Source organism: Acinonyx jubatus, chromosome B4 (assembly GCF_027475565.1).
Source record: "Acinonyx jubatus isolate Ajub_Pintada_27869175 chromosome B4, VMU_Ajub_asm_v1.0, whole genome shotgun sequence".
NCBI lineage: Eukaryota > Metazoa > Chordata > Mammalia > Carnivora > Felidae > Acinonyx > Acinonyx jubatus.
In genome coordinates this window covers 27785648-27807008 of record NC_069387.1, presented here as the reverse complement: position 1 = coordinate 27807008, position 21361 = coordinate 27785648, and the positions used below count along the sequence as shown (strand labels likewise).

Genomic DNA, 21361 nt, shown 5'->3' with positions numbered 1-21361 from the left:
TCTCTGGATGCTTCCAGAGATGGTCTTATGTGCATGAATGCCATGAAAGTACATATGTACATGTCTGCATATTTTAGCCATTTTCTTATAAAACTTGTACTTATACAAGTATAAGTACTTATACAAGTATAAAACAACTTATACTTTGAAAAATGTATATCTTATTTAAAATTTTTTAAATTTATGTTTACATACTGATACATAAAGTTTTAAAATTACTGCCTAATATCCTATTGTATGGATATACCATAATAATAACTACCATCTGAGTGCCAGCTATCTGCTGGGCACTTTTGCATGCAACCTCTGTATTTATTCAACACGTATTTACTGGGTCACATATTTATTTATTATTTGCCAGCCACTGTTGTAGATGTGAAGGATATGAGCAACTATTATCTCATACTTCAATTCAACCTTAAGAATAACTTTACAGGTGAGAAAACTAATGTTTAAGTAGTTTGGCCAAGGCCACATGAACTAGTAAGCAGTGGTACTGGCATCCATAACCAGGCAGCTGGTCTCGGGGCTTCTGTTCTAGTGTTGCCTCCTATACTCCACCTTATTTATCAGCACCCTCTTTTTTTATGTTTATTTTTGAGAGAGAGAGAGAGAGAGAAAGAGAGAGAGAGAGAGGACGCCAGTGGGAGAGGGACAAAGAGAGAGAGGACACAGAATTCGAAGCAGGCACCAGACTCTGAGCTGTCAGCAAAGAGCCTGACAAGGGGCTTGAACTCACAAACGTCAAGATCATGACCTGAGCCGAACTTGGACGCTTCACAGACTGAGCCACCCAGGTGTCCCTATCAGTCCTCTATTGATGGACAGTTGGGTTGTGTGCAATTCGTGGCTATTATAAACAATGCTGCAGTGAACATCCTTTCTCGTGCATCTTTGGGTGCTATCTCCCCACTTTTAAGAAGGACTGAGAAAGGGAAGCAGGTGAGCTCATTATTTATTTAACAGGATACCTGTTAGCAGCCCTGGCTCATTACCCAGAACATTTTTAAAAGGTGCCTTTCTTCAAAGCAGGGATTTAAGGAATCAAAAGATGCTACATTCCATCCTTAATATGAAAATCTTAGGTTAAGCTTTTAAAATACTTCCATGCAGGCCCTGCGTGTTGGATGCATATTTGGAGATAGGGTGATACCTGGATTACCAGCGCCCAGTGTTTCTGGTGGGAAAAGGAATGTTTTCATTGAAATTTCTCTTGTTTGCGTTTCAGAAAAAAATGAAAGCAGATCTACAATCTGGGTCTGGGTTTAATCATAGCATAGTCTTTATGAGACAATGTAAGTCTGCAAATTTTTTGAACTGATATTTTTTAAAAAAAATACACGTTCAAAAATGATACAAACCAATCAGCCTTAGAAGAAGGACAGAAGCAAGAAATCTCTTGCATCAAAAAGAAGCAGGAAATTCCAGAGAAGTTTCACAGGGAGGACGGGGGCGGGGCGAAGTCTCTATCATTATTTAGTAGGTTATTTCTTAGCATAGTGTGGTATCTTTGCTGAATAACTAAGATTCAGTTTAGAGGAAATAACAGAATTCAGACTCCCTAAAGCGAGAACATAGCAATTTACCGAACATATTACAAACCACTATGTGTCCCATGATCCGCTACCCCTTTCAATAAATATTTTCTCCTCTTTAGGGAATGCTCTGGTCACAGATCCATCTTATACTAGGTGATTTAAGTAAGTAACTTGTAATGTCTCTGTACATATTTTTGAAATTTTCATTTAATGGTATATTCCATTCATCAGGGGCGAGTGGTAATTTGGCATGAGTTCAGGGTTAGTTTTTGAGATTTAAAGGCAGTTTCATATAATGCTCTACTAGAGTGGGAATAGTAAAATCTCAATCTTCCAATAAGCTGCAAAACTATTAATGGATTTCTAGGTAATGTTGTTTGGTGCTAATACTCAGTGGAATATATTTTTCATTAAATATGAAAGTGTTCCAAGTATGTTTTATACCAGGTGTGTTAACTTTGCTGTTTCCTGGAGTCTTTATAATTTCAAAATTGATCTAGTCTTCTCTCATATGGTTTTGCATGAGTGTTGGCTTTCTTTCTAACAGCCATGATGACTCAACTACGGAGACTAAAAGCTGGCAAGAAAAAGCCAATAAAAGTATAAAGAAAGTCAGGAGTTTCAGAGAAATGAGATTTACCAATGATATACAGTCTAGTTCCCTCTCTACCAAAGCTTTCAATCTTAAATGTGTTCTAAAATGGCTCATTTAGTATTTGTTTGTGCCAGTTTCATAGCATGAATCAAATCATGACAGTGAAAGGGATACATCAAACACCATTTTAAAATTCATCCTTGGCTTATAAGAGTATCTCTCTTCTTATTCCCATTGTCTTGTCTTTTTCTAAAGCCAGAAATTTCAACTTTTATGTGACTAAAATAGCCACATGTCAGAATACCATAGAACTTAAAACTTCGACCGCTTTGGCTTACACTTTTCAATTTTCTAAATCCACTGCAAAAAGAAAAAGAAAACTGGAGATATTACATATGATATTTTCCTATCATTATTCTCCATTTATTTCCCTTTGCTATAAATTATACATGTTTACTAGAATGAATACTATTGCCTTCTCCCCTGTTGCTTAAATCCCTTTGTCTACAAAAAGTGGTTAGAGCTCATGCATTATTTAAGTTGCTATTTCTATAACTGAATTAATACATACATCTACTCGAGCAAATGGGTTGATAGGGTGAAGATTCACACAGACTTTCTGCCTGAAGTCCCACCCCATAATCTCTGCTTAGATGCTTCCTAGTGAAACACATCGCCAGAAATACCAGTTTTTAATGGTATGCCGAAGGTGTAAATAATACTGTAAGCGGAAGAAAAACTAAAATATTTTTAGCAAAAGGATGCTCTCATAGCTTACAAGATTCCTCCTTTACTCTCTTGATTCTCTAGGTGCCAGAGTGGAGAGTTGAAGCTCTTACATCTTCCTCGGCAGAATATAAGTCAGGCAGCTATATATCAATTGCCCTGGATTGTTCAGTACAAAAATTTGGGGTTTGATCTCTCCTTCATTACCAGTCCACCTCAATCTGCCACTGCTTGGAGTTCTCCCAACTTCAGTTTCCTGGCTGTGACCCCTAGATTCTTCATTTGCCCCAGGGGCTGCTTCTGTGAAGGGAGAAGTTGTGGAGGGGAATTTCAGGGTGGCTCTGTAAAGCAAGTAAGTATAAAAACTTGAAGTTTATAGGAAAATAGGGTCTGTCACTTGCCCTCTCAGCCTCCACTGCTGAGCCTGCATATGTGTGTTTATTTAATATATAAATTAATATACTTAAAGAGAAGATGTATTTCATTCTACAAGATTGCCTGGTATACTCCAGCTTATGGAAGTTAACCTTCTTTAAATGAGAAAGTGAAATCCCGCACATCTAACTTATCTGCGGCATTTATTTTTAAAATAAATGCATGGTAGGGGGAGTATGAGAAAGAGACCAAAAGAGAACAAAAGAACTGATCATAGCAATGCCCTGCTTGGGGAGATTTATTGAAGGAACCGGCACATGTGATTGTGGAGACTGGCAAGTCCAAACTCCACAGGGCAGGCTGGCAGGATAGAAACCCAGGCAGGACTTCTATGTTAGAGCCTTGAGCCAGAATTCCTTCTTCTCTTAGAAACCTCAGTTCTTGTTTCAACTGATTGGATGAGGCCCACCCACATTGATCAAGGGTAATCCCTCTTTAAAGTCAACTGACTGTAAATATTAATCCTATTTACAAAATATCTTCAAAGCAACAGCTAGGCTAATTTTGACCAAACAACTGAGCACCACAGCCTAACCAGGCTGACCTAAAATTAATCACCAATGTCATTTCTCCCAATTATAAATGAGGAAACTGAGACTCTGGCTGGGATAAGTAACTTGCTCAAGGTGACACTATAACAATGAAGTAATATCAAACTTCAGCCTGTGTAAACTCAATTCTTACACTCTTAGTCACAAACTCTGGCCGCATTCTTAGATTAATTTCTAAATAAAACAGAGCAGAGTGCCTAAGGGTCTTCTGGTAAGAACCTAGTAAGTTCTCACCAGGCCAGAACCTGATAAGTTTTCATTCACAACAAAGGTTTTAAAATAGGGCAGCCGAGATGGAGTAAACAAGGACTGAATTTACCCACCTGTCTGAAATAACTGAAAAGAACAACACTCTATGAAACAAGCATCTGAAAGACACTGGACCTCAAGCAGTAAGGGAGAGAGATCCTTGAGATGAGAAATAAACCAGGTGAGCCCTACAGTCGCCCAGCCCACAGCAGAGTTTCTAAGCAGTGGGCAGAGAGGGGTAAGCCATGCAGATCCAGCCGTCTCCCTGAGTTGAAGAGACACAGAGAGAGTCTGCGGAGGCCAAGGTGGCTAGATTTAGCAGGAGAGGAGAGAGCTATATGAAGGAAGAATGCCAGAAATATGAAGACGTTAATAAGAATATTAAGGCCAATATACAAAAATCAGTTATCTCTATACACTACCAATGAACAATTAGCTATTGAAGTTCTTAAAAAATCCTTTTACAGAAGCATAAAAAATATAAAATATTTAGGGATACAACTGGCAAAACATGTATAAGATCTGTACATTTAAAATTACAAAATGTGGAGCTCCTGGGTGGCTCAGTTGGTTGAGCATCTGACTCTTGATTTTGGCTCAGGTCATGATCTCACGGTTTGTGAGATTGAGCCCTGAGTCAGGCTTCATCTTGACAGCATTGAGCCTGCTTGGGATTTTCTCTGTCTCTCCCTGCCCCTTCCCGACTCGCACTCTCTCTCTCAGAATAAATACATAAACTGAAAAAAAAAAAAAAAAAGAAAGCAAACTACAAAACGTTGCAGAGAAAAATGAGAGATCAAAATAAATGGAGTGATGACCGATGTCCTGAATCAGATGACTCAATATAGCTAATATATCAAATTTCTCCTCAATTCATCAACAGAAAAAAAAATGCATTCTCAGTCCAAATCCATTTTGTAGATTTTTTTTTGTAGAGAACGACAAGTTGATTGTAAAATTCATAGGGAAATCTGAAGGACCTAGGAAAACCAAAACAACTTTGGAAAATAGGGAGATTTTACATTACCTTACTTTGATATTTACTACAAAGCTTCAGTAATTAATAGGAAAAAAAAAAGAAGGACAGGCCAGGATAGACTCACACCTATATAGTTAATTAACTTTTTGCACAGATGTAAAGATAACTCAAGGAAGAAAGTCTAATGTTTTCATCTAATGGTGATGAAAGTGTTGGCTAGCCTTATGCAAAAAAATAATTCTGGTCCAACCTTTGTACTATGGACAAAAAGTAAGTCAAAATGTATCAGAAATCTAAATGTAAAACCAAAAGTATGATATTTCTAGAAGAAAGCATAAGAGAAAAATCTTTGCGGCCTTAGGCTAGGCAAAGATTTCTTACATTCAACACCAAAATAATACACACCATAAAAAAATGAATTGGGCTGCATCAAAATTCAGAAATGCTCTTTAAATGGCACTAGTAAGAAAAAGAAAAGTTAAGCCACAGAGTAGGAGAAAATGTTTATGCGTCACATATCTGATAAAGAACTGGTACCCACAATATGTTACCAACTCCCAAAACTCACGAATAAGAAAACAAACATTTTTAAGTGAGCAAAGATTTGAACAAAGAAGATATACAGAGAGCAAATAAACACATTAAAAAATATTCAACATCATTGTTCATTAGGAAAATGCAGGTAAAACCACAATGAGCTATTATTGTGCATCTATTAGAATGTCTAAAGTTAAAAAGATTGACCATATTAAGTGTGGGTCTGGACATTAAGGAAATGGAACTCTGACACATTGCTGGTGGGAATATGAAATGGTACAATTGGGAAACAGTTTAGCACTTTTCATAGTTAAATAGTTAAACATGCACTTACCGTATTTCCCAGCCATTCCATGTCTAGATAATTACTCAGGTGAAATAAATGTCTACATCTATACAAAGACTTGTGTACAAATATTTACAGCAGCCTTATTTGTACTAGTGAGAGAGAAAGTGAGAGGGAAAGGAAAGAAGGAAGAAGGAAGGAAGGAAGGAAGGAAGGAAGGAGGAAAGGCAGAAAGAAAGAAAAGCAAGAAAGAAAAATAAAGAGAGAGAAAGAGAGAGAAGGAAAGAGAGAAAGAGAAATAAAGAGAGAGAAATAAAGAAAAGAAAGAGAAAGAAAGAAAGAAAGAAAGAAAGAAAGAAAGAAAGAAAGAAAGACAGCAGAAGGCAGGAAGGCAGGAAGGAGGAAACAAAACAACACTGAAAACAACCCAGGTGTTCATCATGAAGCAAATGGATAAACAAAATGTGGCATGTCCATACAGTGGAATACTACCTAGCAATGAAAAAGGAATGATATATTGATACATGCTACAACATGAATAAAGTGCAAAATAAGTATGCAGGTGAAAGAAGTCAAACAAAAACCTGCACATGCTGTATGATTTGATTTACCTAAAACTCTAGAAAATGTAAAAACGTAAACTGATCTATAGTGACAGAAAGCAGATCAGTGTTTCCTTGAGATGAGAAGGTGTGAAGGAGTGATTATAAAGGGACAGAAAGAAAGCTTTGCGGGTGATCACTTTGTGGTGATGGCTTCATGGGTGTGCACATATTTCAACATTTATCAAACTGAACACTTTAAATACACTGAGCCTATTGTTCATTCATTATATCTCAATAGGGCTGTTGAGAAACAGGGCAGGTCTTGCTGAGGCAATGCAGTAATGAGCTCAAGGATTAGAGGAGGCAAGACTTGAGACAGCAAGACCACTCAGGAAGATGCTGAGAAATCCCAACCTCCTTATACCTAGAACCAGCCCTATAGGCACCAATTTCATATATAAAATATGTATATAAATAACTCTAATGTATACTTAAGAATTCAGGTCTATTAAGGTCTATACCTCATTCGTAGGAAAATAATAAATAATAATGAATAATAAGCAAGGCCTGTACTAGCACATTAAGAGCTTTTGTGCTACTTAAAAAAAAGACCTCCTTGGCTCATGCTGCTCTATCACCCATCAGCCAGCTGTCTTTGTGCAGTGCACATTCTGCATAACCATCCACAGCTGTCCTTATCCCATAGATGAAACAGAATGCTATGACAGAAACAGAAAGAATCTTAGCTACATTAACCATATGACCTTTGGTGAGTCACCTGAAATTCTTCATACCTTAGTTTCTTCCTCTGGGATTCGTTCCCTGTGGGGTTGCCCTCTGGTAGAGATAAGGACGATGATGAGGCCTTGCAAACAGACATGGCACCATCAACATGTTTTGACCAGGAGGTGAGAAAGTAAAAGGCTGTTCTGGGGTTCAGGTATTATATTCCTTCCTTCCTAATAATAGGAACACCCCAGGAATGGTTATTAATCTTTATTAAGATGTACGTTGTGTTACTGAACAGGACTGTCTTGGCTCAAACTGCGAGAGACGTGCTACCCTCTAAAGCCTTTTCCCTTACAACTCCCACACCCAGTTCCCACTACCAGCCCCTTAGCTGACCAAGGCCTGCTGGAAATTTCCTCCAGTGAGGTTCACTTCCCCAAAGTCCCAGGTTAACCCATTCCTTTCTTCCATGTTTCCATCCCTTCAGTGTATAGATTGCATTTGGAAATGGATCCACACTCAGGGGGGGTATATGTGACTAAGGCTAACTCCCTTAACTTTTCTTTTTTCTTTCTTTTAATGTTTACTTATTTATTTATTTATTTGAGAGAGAGAGAGAGAGAGAGAGAGAGAGAGAGAGAGAGTACACGAGCAGGGGAGGGACAAAGAGAGCGGGAGTCACAGAATTCGAAGCAGGTTCCAGGCTCTGAGCTCTCAGCACAGAGCCTGACACGGGGCTTGAACTCGCGAACAGTGAGATTATGATCTGAGCCAAAGTCAGACACTTAACCAACTGAGCCACCCAGGAGCCCCTCCCTTAGCTTTTCAAAAGACATTTGCATTTTAAAAGAAATGCTTATTTACTCCAAAGGATGGCTCTCTAATGGTGGAATCTGATCAAAATAGCTAGCTCTTTGAGCGTGAGATTGAAAGGTCTCTCAAAACAAATCTCAGTTCAGTTTCTCCAAATCCTTCCATGGTAAGCCATGTACACCAACTTTTCAACAGGACTTTCAAGCTTATCTTTTATATTTATACATGTATACATAAAAACTCTAGACTATATACACATATATGTATATATGTTTATATGTGTTATGTAAATTTACATATATAAACATATATATACACACATATATAAAATATATGTGTGTATATATATGTGCATATATATATATATATGAATTCTAGTGCAAACTCTGTACAGGAAGGAAAGAATGCAATAAAATGTGGGTTTTTTCTTTTCTTTAAAATTTTTTTAATATTTTATTTATTTTTGAGAGAGAGAGAGAGAGTGAGCACAAGTAGGTGAGGGGCAGAGAAAGAGGGAGACACAGAATCTGCAGGTTCTGAGCTATCAGCACAGAGCCCCCCGATGTGGGACTCAAACTCACAAACTGTGAGATCATGACCTGAGCCGAAGTTGTAACACTTAACCAACTGAGCCACCCAGGCACCCTTGGTTTTCTCTCTTCTAACATAGCAAACTGATGTACTGATCTAAGGTTTGGTACATAGTCATTTCGGATGCTGTGAATGCCTGAAGTTCAAGTTAATAGTTCCAGTGATTTAGCTCAATATACTTGTTAATGACCTAGAGGGTGAAGTGAATGGCAGTGTGGAAAATGTGCTGATGATTTCGAGTGTTTAGGTTGGTAAGAGCTAAGAAGGGTTGTGAGGAACCTACGATGGATCTAATAACTTGGATGACTGAACAAACATGAAGACTGATAACGTTTTACAGGGAAGGGCAAAAGGTAATAGATACTGAAAAAAATAATGTCAGTTCTACATAATGTAAGCAGCTTGCACTGATGGACTTAGAATTTATGTTAGTCTCAAAGGGGAATTCTGCCATGGGAATTCAACTAATGAAAATATTTGGATAAAGTCATCCAATCTGTAATACCCACCCCCCCAAAGCCAAAGAGTCTAAGTATGTACTCAGAAAACAGAGGGGTAAATACAGGAAAACATGAGGTGGACAGAGCTGGGTGCCTACCTAACACGCTTTCTCCTGTGGACTTTGTCCTGAGGTTTTGCCCTATTTACCCCCACCTCCACTCCATTCAGAGAAGGTGACTTTTCCCCAGCCCCAGAAAGTGAATTAAGATCTATCCAAACTCAGTTAAGCGTCTGACTTCAGCTCAGGTCATTATCTCCCAGTTCGTGGGTTAGGGCCCCACGTTGGGCTCAGAGCCTGGAGCCTGCTTCAGATTCTGCATCTCCCTCTCTCTGCCCCCCCCCCACTTCTCTCAAAAATAAATAAACATTAAAAAAATTAAAAAAAAATATATCCATCTAAACAAGTAGTCCTCAAGTGTGATCCTTAGACAAGCAACAGGAGAACAACTGACAACTTAGAAATGCACTTCATTAGGCTCCATCCCCAATATATTAAATCAGAAACTCAAGGGGTGGAACAGAGCAATCTGGTTTTTTTTTTTTTTAATGTTTATTTATTTTTGGGAGAGAGAGAGAGAGAGAGAGGGAGAGCAAGTGGGGGAGGGGCAGAGGGAGAGGGAGACACAGAATCTGAAGCAGGCTCCAGGTTCTGAGCTATCAGCACAGAGCCCCCCCCAATGTGGGGCTCAAACTCACAAACCCATGAGATCATGACCTGAGCCAAAGTCAGATCCTTAACCAAATGAGCCACCCAGGTGCCCCCAGCACTCTGTATTTTAACCAGGCCCCCAGGAGATTCTGATTTGTGCTAAAGTTTGAGTACCACTCGACTAAATCAATTATGGTAATTCCATTCTCCTTTGCCAATGATTATATTAAGCATAAGAATTGACTCCCTTTAGGCCAATGAGATACAAGTGAAGCCTGCTGGGGATTCTAAGAAAGGTCTTTCTTTCTTCAAAGAAGATATTGTAGCATTTGGCCATACTTGTGTGAGCATGTGATGTCTGGAGCTGCAGCAGCCATCTTGTAGCTATGAGGGGGCACACCTGAGGACTACAAAGCAAAAAGATGTCCTTGTGCCATCAAATTAACTAACCTCAGCACCACTCTTCCTATAGGATGTCTGGCTGGCTGTGTGAGTAAGTAAACTCCACTTTTGGTCACCTATACTATTCTTTTAAGTCATTTTTTTTTTAATGTTTATTTTTGACAGAGAGAGAGACAGAGCATGAGTGGAGGAGGGACAGAGAGAGACAGAGACACAGAATCCGAAGCAGGTTCCAGGCTCCGAGCTGTCAGCGCAGGGCCTGACGCAGGGCTCCAACTCACGGACTGCGAGATCATGACCTGAGCTGAAGTCGGACGCTTAACTGAGCCAGCCAGGCACCCTGGTCACCCATACTATTCTTGCATCTGAAAGTATCCCCCCAAAGCACATCCCTTCCTTCTCCATTGTAGTACAGAGAAAGCAAACCTGAATAGGCAAATGTTCAGAAATAGTGAAACAAAAAAACGGAACACAGGTCTTCTTATCCCTCTCACCTGAGCACATAGGAGCTATATTCCCTAATCTTAAAGCAAATGTATTTTTGAGCCTCACTATTCTTATGTACTGTGTTAATATAACAAATATGTACTCTTCTCACAATTATTTATAAAGAACATTTAGTAATAGAGCTCTGTACAAATGTAAAAAGAAAAAAAAAAAAAAACAACCCTCCTGCTAGGGTCAGCACATATTCCATCCAGCTCAGGGCTCTGTGTGACTAAAGAACATGTTGGGAAGAAAATTCAAAGGTGTGGTAGTTCCTGAGCTTGACCTTGGAAAGCTCAAGTTGCACCCAATGCACTTTCATTTTCCCTCAAAACCCAGTATAAGCTGACCACTTATGAATCTACTCAACTCTTAATATTGCCCTTCATTATGGATTAAGAGATCACATAGTAGAGGCAAACCTCATCTCTATTATCACTTTCATAAGAAAGAAAACGCCAAGACAGATGAATGGCTGGAGGTCTGCACAGAGTGCCAGCAAAAAGTATTCCTCGCTGACTGTGTCTTGATATCACACGATATCACACGTTGCAGGGCAACGTGCATTGCTTGGGCCCGCGCACAAAGTCACACAAAAGAGGGCAGGGAATAGGATGATTAGCCAAATAAATGCATCCTTTACTGGCACCATCTCAGCTTTAGACAAACTTTTTATAATTAAGCCCCTCAAATGACGAACAGTAAGAACAGATGGGTTTGTCATCATGCCCTATAGATCCGGAAACCTGGGCTTTACAGGACTGACAGCAGGAATTGTTCCAAAATCAACTGTCCTCCGCTGAGAATTCCCTGTTAGCTGTCAAAGAAGGCTGGCTCCATTGAATTCAGCCCTCAGAGTGCAAAAGGGGAGAAAAGATGTCTCAGAGACAAAAACCTTCCGCTGCACTCAGAGCCATTAAAGAAGCCAGCAGCATCTGGATCCCAGATGTTCCAAGTGGGTCTCCCTCTGAGAAGTGGCTGTCCTAGTCTTCCCCGGAGCTCAGAGCAGGTCAAGAGAGAAGGTACCCATGCATCCAGCTAGGAAGGTGGAAGGGCCTGCTCCTGGGTGCAGACCAGAGGCAATGCTTCTTTTTCTAGGCTGGAGCCTTCAGTTCAAGGTTCCTGTGTTTCCATTCCCTCCCCTTGGGTGAGACTATTCCTGTCTTAGGGTAGAATGAAGATGACATAGAAGTGATGGGAAGAGGCATCTGATCACGTGGCTTTTAAAGTCCCTGTGGCACACACAGTGCCCAGTACTCCTCAAACCCAGGCCGCTTTGCAGTGAGGCGGGGCCAGAGGGCTGAGTTCTGGCCAATGGAGTGTGGGCGGAAGTGACGCACTCACTTCCAGGCTTGGCCCACAAAAACGCACCTCAGCTGTGCTCCACAGTTTCCCTCCCCTATTTACTAATCAAGCGGACAGGATCTAGCGGACAGCCCCAAAGTGCTAGTTGATGGTGGGGCCAAGAGACGGAGGGGGCACCTGTCCTGCCAAGTAGGAATAGTCACATCAGATTTCGCCTGAATAGAATATATAACTCTTTCTGGACCAAACCACTCTGGAGTTTGTTGCAACAGCAAGCTTTCCTTACGCTACCTAATACAGGCTCTGTGTAGATCCTGGTTAAAACAACTGAGTGGGTAACAGAGCCTGGGATGGGGATGGTAAATGCTTTGGGAGAGGTGACTTACACCACGCCCGGCTAGTAATACATCTGTTCGCTTAATGATCCCCCCCTTATCAATGCTTTCACGCTCCGGGAGGTCGTCTGGTTGTCTCTCACCTCCAGCCGGCTGTCAGTGTCTATACAGATAGCCGAAGAGGCAGCTTAAAGAGACCTTGGGGATTTCAGGGTCTGAAAGAAATTAGTCCAGGCCAGTCGCCCCCAAGTACGTTTTTCTTTTTTTAGAAGACAATAGTGGTAGCAGGACCCCCACCACCTCTGGCAGCCTGCATGGTCGCTGTCCCTGAATTGATCCGTAGTTGATTGTTGACAAGTGTAGTGAGGGTTGGTGACTATACCAGGTGAATATCAGTTTTTCATTAACCTGCAAGATTTTTTTTATATAATGTATTTAATGTGAAGTGAATGCTATAGAATTCTTGTTCCAGATTGCAACCAGTTTAGGTAAATATTTTCATGTAAAAATATTCTGCCATTTTTATGCATGGATAACCTGATCTGAACGAATTCCTTTCTGATGCTCGCATATTACTTCGATTTTTTGGTATTTTGTGGCAAACTATAGATAGCACAACTTTACCATTTTGATAACTTTTAAGTGTGCGATTTGGTGACATTAATAACATTCACAATGTTGTGCAACCATCATCACCATTTCCAAAATGTTTTCATCATCTCAAATGGACGATTTAAGTGATTAATTCCCCATTAAGCATTAAGCAGTAATTCCTCATGCCCCCTTCCCCCAGTAAACTCTAATCTGTCCTCTGCCTCACTACATTCTAGATATATTGTGTAAGTGGAATCGCACGATATTTGTCCTCCTGTCCAGCTTATTTCACTTAGCATAATGTTTTCAGAGTCTATCCATGTTCCAGCGAGTGCCAGAATGTCACCCCTTTCCGTGGCTGCATAACCACGTGCTGTATGCACACACCACATTTTGTTTATCCCTTCATCTGCTGACGGACCCTGGGTTCCTTCCATCTTTGAGATCTTGCAAATAATGCTGTGATGCACAAGTATCTGTTTGAGTTTTTCCTTTCAATTCCTTCGGGTATGTACCTAGGGGTGGAATGTCTGGGTCACATGGTAACTCTATGTTTAGCTTTGCGAGAAACTGCCAAATTGCTTTCCATAGTGAACCCGCAAGATTTTTTAAAACCCAGAGTAAAGAAAAAATGTAGAAGCAGGCTTGTGTTATGTCATGGGAATGCCTGAGTGGTTGGAGGACCGGGTAGATCTGGAGACCTCATTAACACAAGGTACGTCTCCCAGTCCCTAGACCTTTCTCCTGAGCAGTCTCGCTAAAGGACTCCTGCTTGAATGACTCTTAGATCCACAGGTGAATTGGCCGTGAAGCTAAGAAAGCTAATGAAGCTTCAAAGCCACTCGCTTGCACCAACTCCTTGGAAGGCCCCGGGAAGGACCCTTACCTCATGGTCATTTTTTCTAATTTGTGAAAGTAAGACATTTTAACTAAAACCTGCGACTTCCATTCTACATCCCTTCCCTGTGTTGGGTGGCATTGGAGGGCCCATGAACATTCTGGGGAGCTGGCTAGGGGGAAGTTGAGTTGGGGATATGTTTAATATTGGTTTAGAGGGTTTTATTTATGTTGATTGTGGTTTCTTTTGCACATAGCTAAGTTACTACTAGTCACCCCGGTATGGAGATCTTTCTGGAAATATTCCTACCCCCCACGGTGGAAACTCAGCAACATGATGACCCAGAGGACATATGAAAGGGTCCTGTACTCCCTAGCAGAAGAAAAAAGGTTTGAAATGTACAGAGCCAGAAACTAGTCTGTGGTACATTCTTTTTTAAAAATTTTTTAAATGTTTATTTAATTTTGAAGGGGCGGGGAGAGGCAGAGAGAGAGGGAGACACAGAATCCAAAGCAGGCTCCAGGCTTCGAGCTGCCGGCACAGAGCCCGACGCGGGGCTCGAACTCACAAAACCGTGAGATCGTGACCTGAGCTGAAGCCGGACGCTTAACCGACTGAGCCACCCAGGCGCCCCTGTGGTAAACTCTTTCAAACATCAAATGTGTAAAATTGCAAGTGGAAATTTTGCTTTTCATCAATGCCGAACCAACATGAAGGCCTCTTCTGTTAGGATTTATACTCAATAATGCAGCATATACAATTATGAGAGCCCGAGTCATTTTGTTCCTTTTTAACAAAAATTTCACCAAATAGAAATGATCAAAATCCCTGTAGTTACAGGGAGACCATCATGGTGCTATACACAGGGAGGGAATATGTTTCTAACGATTCGTATGTGGGAGAGACTTGAAAGAGGTTTTTCCAAGTGTGATGACAATCCAAAAAAAGGGGAATTGTATCAGCAGTAATGGTTGAGAAGATGAAAGGAAGTTTTCTAACCTATCAATTATGAAAACCACATTGCGATCAACGATGCTGGAAGAAACCACGGAATTCTCTTTCTCTCCTCTCTGTAGAAAATGTCACAAAATTGTTGTTTTATAAAGAGGTGTTGGAAAAGTATACAGACCGCAAAATTTTGTGGGGGAGGGGAGGGAAGTGTCATAGAGTGGCACCGGAGAGCTCACAAAAATCCGTTACTGCCTGGATCCTGGACCGCTTGTGGCATTTGTCAGGCTTTTTCACGAGGTGGACTTGTGCTTTCTCATTCGAAATAAGAGTTCACTGTCCTAAAAAATTTGGTATTTGTAACTTGGAATTCCTTTTTCTTAGAAAATAATCTTTTCAAGGTTGTCTAAGCTACAGTCCCCACAAGACTTGGACCTGTCTCTGCCCCACAAGACATCATGTTTTGCTCCCAGTGACTCACCTCCATTCAAAGCCAGTGTCTTCTCTGTGCTTCTCAGGCATGTCAGGGTCCCTGTCCTAAGAACATTGCTGGGCACAACATAAACATTCAGTAACCTCCATTCCTCTTACTCCCCTCATTCCGCATTGAACCAGCCCAGTGCTTCCTACTTCTGAAGCCCCTTCCCCTCCCTGCTGCACTCACATCCCTGCCCTCACCCCTGCCCCCTGTGAGTTCCTGCCGCTTACTTTTCTTTAGTAGCCTTCCATGCTGGGCTAAATATTGGCCCCAGAGATATCTAGATCCTAATCCCTGGAACTGTGAGTGTGACCTTCTGAGGCAAAGCAGGGTTTTGCAATGGGGTTAAATTAAAGATCTCGGGATGGGAGGTTAACCTGGATTGTCCCAGGGGGGCCTTAAGTGTTCTGACAAGAGAGGGGAAAGAGAGATGTGACACACACAGAAGAGGAGAGGGGAGGTGACCACAGAGGCAGATATTGGCACGATCCTACCTTGAGCCAAGGAATGCCAGCAGCCACCAGAAGGTGAAAGAGGCAGGGAAACGTGCTCTTCTAGATAGAGCCTCTGGAGGGACGCCTTGGCTTGAGCCCAGTGAAACTGATTTTGGACTTGTGGCCTCCAGAGCTGTGAGAGAAGAGATGTGTGTTGTGTTAAGCCACCTAGTTTATGACAAGTTGTTACAGTAGCCGCAGGAAATGACTACACCTCCGAACCCAAAGTCCATTCTAAAAGAACCAACTTCCCCCATTCCCATCACTTCTGGTCCCAATATTCTGGTCACAAGACCCCCTTTCGTGAAGACCCTCCACCCAATTCGTCTTGCCTCCTTCCCCACATTCTTTCACCCACAGGGACTTGAAGGCCCTCTGTGAAAGTCCATGTACCCGTTGACCCACGCCCTTTAGCCAGCCCAGTGGCCAAGACATCCTTGAAATGGTTCCCTAACAGGTGAGGAGGCAAAGCCTCTCTTCCTTTGGTGCATTCCTCTGATTTGACTCTATCCCTTTCCTATGGAGTCTCTCCTACAGGGGCTGGGTACTTCCTCAATCACTTCTGACAAACAAAACAAAAAAACCTCTTAAAACCTCCTCCTCTACAAATCTTACCTTCCTGGGGAAGAATAGGTTGTACCTGCTCCCGCCTCATTTTCCCACCTTGTCTTTCCCCAGTTGGGGACGGGGGAGATGTTGATTATTATTCTGTAACCCATTAGAAGGAAAAACTCCTGGTTTTTGAGTCAAGTAAGTTTTCCAAATATCTACTGAATGTGTGCGGGGAGTCAGGCTAAGTACCCCAGATAGCTAAGACATGGTTCCTGTTCTTGGGAGCTCGGCTGGGGTGGGAGGGGAAGCAAGAATATGTGCACGTTAATATTTACAATAAAAGTCAGACGTGCAAAGTGCCCTGACAAAGTGTGATGGGGAGAGCAAAGCAGGGACACATCACATTGAAAGGGAAGTCAGGAAAGCGTCTGTAAGTAGGGCCCACTTGAGATGAGGTAAATTTTCCCGAGCATAGTAGACTAGCATAAGTCAGGGCACTAAGGCAGGAAAGCCCAGACCTCAAGGAAAATGAAACTGGAAAAGAAATTTGGGCCCATATTTTAGAGTGGGGGGAATCAGCAAACATTTTCTCTAAAGGGCCAAGTAGTGTTTTAGGTTGGGCTAGCCATGTGGTGTCTGTCACAGTGCTTCAGCTCTGCCATTGCAGCATAACTGCAGCCATAAACACTATGTAAACAAATGGGTATGGCTGTGTTCCAATAAAACTTTATTTACATAAACAGGCAGTGAGCCAGAACGCCCAGCTAAGGAAGCTGTGGGCCTCAAGGAGCCATTGAAGGTCTGTGAGCAGGAGGATAACATTACAACACCACCAAAGCTGTGCATTTGGAAAAGTAATCTGGCCAGGGGGGTAATGCCAGGATTGGAGGAAGTGGAATAGAGTGTGGACATGAACCGCCGGGAGGCTGGTCCAGCGTTTGGGGTCAGAGGCCGGAGTTAGGGTACTGAGAGCAGAAAGAAGGTCAGACGTAGAGGGCACGGCTACCCAGTGGGCGGGAGAGACGGAGAGAGCCCAATTAAAAGTGGCCCCCGATTTGGAGCGGGCGCAACTGGGAGTTAGAGCCACTTAGTGAGGGGGACTTGGGGTTTGAATGCACCACCGGGTGGTCTGTGCCCTCCGCGGACAAGTCCACGGACAGGAGTGGGTGGGCAGCTGGTGGCAGGCGACCGGGCCTCCTGGGAACACGCCGGAGCCCACGTGGGGCAGGCGGCACCCCACCCTCCCTGGGGCCAGCCGGGCTCCCAGCAAACGAGGCCCAGGATCCCTGCGCTGCTAGACATCTCGGAGGACAGCCAACGCAGAGCAAAACCAGTCCCGCCAGGGGCGGGTTGAGGCCGTGCCAAGTGACCATGGAAGCTGCGTGTGTGGGCCAAATTGCTTTCTAATTACATTGCGCTCCAGACAAGACAAAATTGTGCCTCTTGAAAAGCATGTACGCGGAGTCCGGGTAAGCCTAGGGGAGGTCAGGCCTGGTGGAAATCCGGGGCAGCGAGTCGTGTTGCAGAATTCATTACCATCCTGCCGCCCTCGGCAGGAAGAGCAGGGACAGGAGGCTGGGGGACGGACTCTGCATGCGGCTCAGTGGAAGTCGGGGACACGTCCTGAAGAGTCCCGCACATTTAAATGGAGTAGGTGATTCTGAAAGAAAATGTGCCATTTCACCCCCAACATCTCATCATTTCTCCCTGGAACTTAATATAATGCCTTCCTGGAAAAATCATATTAAGAATTTTTTTTTTTTTTTTTTTTTTGCCCGTGTCCTGTAGCAAACATTCTCCCCGCTGCTCTGCATGCTGAGACAATTTAGTCGAAAAGGAGCCACCTTAGAATTTGCCACATTTGTGTTTGACAAAGAGGCAGTTTACCCACTAGTTACACACTTTCTTGCTGAGATGCAAATGTTGTTGGGCAGATACTGGAAACGCTGTTTTGATGTTTGATGCACTTTCTGGGGAATTTATGTTAGAAACAGAGCAACCGAGGGAAATATGCTGACTTCAAAACATAAATACAAAGCTACCACTTGGGGTTATTTATTTCCCAGGCAATCAATCAGGAAATGTTAAGAAACACGTTCAGAATGGTTTCAAACGTGATTCCAGCCAATTGAGTAATCTCTCCATTTACTTTTCATATGTTGTATGATTTTTCTTAAAAGATAAAGAGTAAAAGAAGACACTCTTGGACTTGGATCGTAATTGTGGATTTAAGTCTGCCAGTTCTTTAAAGGGAGGAAGTGGCTTCAATTCGGTGAGGCAATCACTGGTGTGAAACCAGACAGCACTCATCATATGAGTATATATGCACAATCATTTGTTAAGTAATTAATTACTTATTTTTCATTGAAGCAGAGTGGACACGCGCGGTTGCATGAGTTTCAGAGGAACAATGCGGTGATTTGAACATCTCTGCGTCATGCTACGCTCACCACAAACATAGCTGCCATCTGCCACCTGCACCATGCTATAATGGCCATTGACTTTATTCCCCATGCTGCAATACATGCGACATTTTGAATACGACTGGTGCTTCCGGGACTTTCTGGCAAAAATGGTTAAGAAATGATTATAAGTAAAAGTTAGACGTGGGTCCTCCGTGTGTCCTTCCCGCTGGTGCCATCAAAGCACAGACTGGTGAAAGAGCTTGCCTGGTTAAGTCAGGCAAGGACAGTAAGTATCATGGGGAAGGGGATGAGGAAGGGGGTCAGACTAGTCTTCTTGTGATGCTCCTTCTCCTAAGAAGTTCCTCTTCCTGGATGGACTGTGTTAAGGTCAGTTCAGCCTTTTGTAAAACCCGCTGGAATGGCCCAAATATTTGAGTCTGTTTTCATATCACTTCTCCCCATTTGGAGACCCGCATTGGCCATGGGCCTATGGATTCCTGCCTGCCCTTGATGACACATCATGAGCCAAGGCTTGGAAACCAGAGCACTGTGTCCCTGTGCTACAACCAGGTGAGTAAGAATTGGACCTCAGACCAAGTCAGCCACTTCCCACGCTGCTGGGGGTGGGGGGGTGGGGGGAGAGTGTCAGTGTAGTTCAGGGTGAATTGAACAAAGCCCATCTTCATGTGCTATTGGCCTTGGCATCCAAGAGAAAGGCAGCTTTCCTCCTCTGGAAAGGCCTAGCACACAGGCCTGCTCGCTGATGACAGGAGAATCCTCAACTGACAGACAGGCAGGCTGTGGAATCAGTGAGATTGGCTTCATTTTCTCCTTTGTCCCTTCTCATGCGCCTCCAGATGCCCTCTTCCTTTTTCAGGGTCCTAAGGACCGTTTGCTCCCAACCATCCTTCTATCCCCTCTACTGACGGCCTAAAAAGCTGACCCTCATGTAAGGATCTGTATGAGTCATTGAAATCTTAGTGGGAAATTTTCAGCGAGCATCTTCTGCTGTCATATTGGCATAGAGTCTTTAGCTCAGATGGTAGAATTAAGGATTTAGTTTCCTGTTCAAGGATTTCAGGCAGCAAACTGGCATAGGGGGACATATGAGGAACATCTCTTCATGCAGATGGAAACTCAAGTTTGGCCTGACTGTATCCACACCCCGGGCACACATAACAGGCAATATTTAGAGGCACAAGATAGAAATAGGCGGATTCTAGAGTGTCTGGGTGGCTCAGTCAGTTAAGCCTCTGACTCTCGATCTCAGCCCAGGTCTTGATCTCAGGGTTGTAAGTTCACGCCCTGCATTGGGCTCCATACTGGGTGTGTGAAGCCTACTTAGAAAGAGAGAGAGAGAGAGAGAGAGAGAGAGAATTAGGCTGATTTTTAGAAAAGACATTTGTATGTGAACAGTTCAACTGTGCTAATTTGGGTAAATCACATGGTTTGGACCACAGTACATGACCTTCAGAAACAGAAGACAGGCAGAGATAATTCCAAGGTCACCCTCAACAGATATGAGGTATCCATCTCATTGTGGATCACAGACATCTCCAATAAACTGCACGATTTCCCTCTCTAGCCAGTTCGGGTTTAGCCTAAGGAAAGCCCTAGCCTCAATCGACATAGCTCTTGTGACTGTGGCCTGAGAAAGGAAATGACCTGCTGTGATGAGAAGTTTCCCTGGTGACATCCATCCAGCTGGCCACGGTTGGGGCTCATCTGGGGCCCACACATACAGGATATCAGAGTGTGCCAAGATCAGCAGAGATAAGCCCTTTGTACAGAATTCCTCCATCCTGAGAAGCAAGGGGGCAGGACTGAGTGACAGATCTGAGCAGCCTGGGCTTCTAACATCTTTGGCCCATGGAACCAAACTATACTCTGGGAGCAACCTGGTTAAAGAGACAAGAAGAGACAAGTCAAGGTGCAAAACTTTGGGAACCTTTGCAAAACAGACTGCAGCAGACTCTTTCAGCTGCGCTGGAAGGCCAAAGCATCCTACAGATAAGCTCCAAGTGGTTCTGATGCAGGAGACTTGCCCGGGCCAGAGAGTTCTACTGTGATCTATGAGCGACAGTTTTTATCTGTTTAGCCCCACACACTCCAGGGAATTATCTTTATTCTCTTCTAATTGGTCTTGATGTCAAACTTAGGGACATAATGAATTTAGAAAAAGCAGCTCTGAAGGGAAAGAAGAAAACCAACTTGTAGTTTGGCATTTGATGAACTATCTGCCCTAATTGGATACAGAGCTCTGGATCTGGCCTTGCCTGATCTTCCCACAATAGCCGTGCAGTGGGGAGGGAGAAATTCCCATCTGATATCCATGTGGGCTCCCCCTGCCAAACAGACGGTGAAGACTGAACCTTAGAGAGGTGACTCTCCACTTGGCATCTCAAACCGTCCCCTTCTTGATTAGCTTCAAGAAACACATGATCTTCCCACCTTTGGAAGGAGAGATATCTGACAGAGGTGGGTAAGTGTGGGAAGTGTCCTGCCTCTTTAAAGAACTGGCCATTGCTTTCTGTTTGTTCTTACAGAGTAAGCTCTCAGCGGGCAGAGCTTTCGGACCAGCCCCAACCAAGTCTGCTGTCAGAAGGACCCTCCTCTGACTCTTTCTACAAGCTGAATGACCTGCTTTTCATATTCTGTCTCCACAACGGTGCCCTGGGCCATTTTTTTTTTTTTTTTTTTTGTATATTAGACTCTCTTGGGTGTTCATTAAACAACCACAACAGCAACAGCAACAACAACAAACAACAACCCCACCTTGCCTTCAGTTAGTGCTTTGCTA

The 21361-nt window shown here is 42.9% G+C and overlaps 2 long non-coding RNA genes across 4 annotated transcripts in view; one reads left to right on the top strand and one right to left on the bottom strand.

Moving 5' to 3' along the window:
- The first annotated feature begins 1490 nt into the window (after positions 1–1490).
- Positions 1491–12136, top strand: LOC128316315 (uncharacterized). The gene is made up of 3 exons (XR_008299998.1): positions 1491–1700; positions 2944–3211; positions 10296–12136. It is a non-coding gene; the product is annotated as an uncharacterized LOC128316315 (long non-coding RNA).
- LOC106977201 (uncharacterized) overlaps positions 6269–21361 on the bottom strand; it is a 30168-nt gene continuing 15075 nt past the window's right edge. The window contains exons 3-4 of one of the 3 annotated variants that reach the window (XR_008299995.1): positions 15605–15737; positions 6269–7276 (exon numbers count right to left, since the gene is read on the bottom strand). This is a non-coding gene — a long non-coding RNA (uncharacterized LOC106977201). Of the gene's footprint in view, positions 7277–15322; positions 15738–19116; positions 19899–21361 lie in introns of those variants that run through there. The other 2 variants (XR_008299994.1, XR_008299993.1) reach the window with 2 other exon arrangements.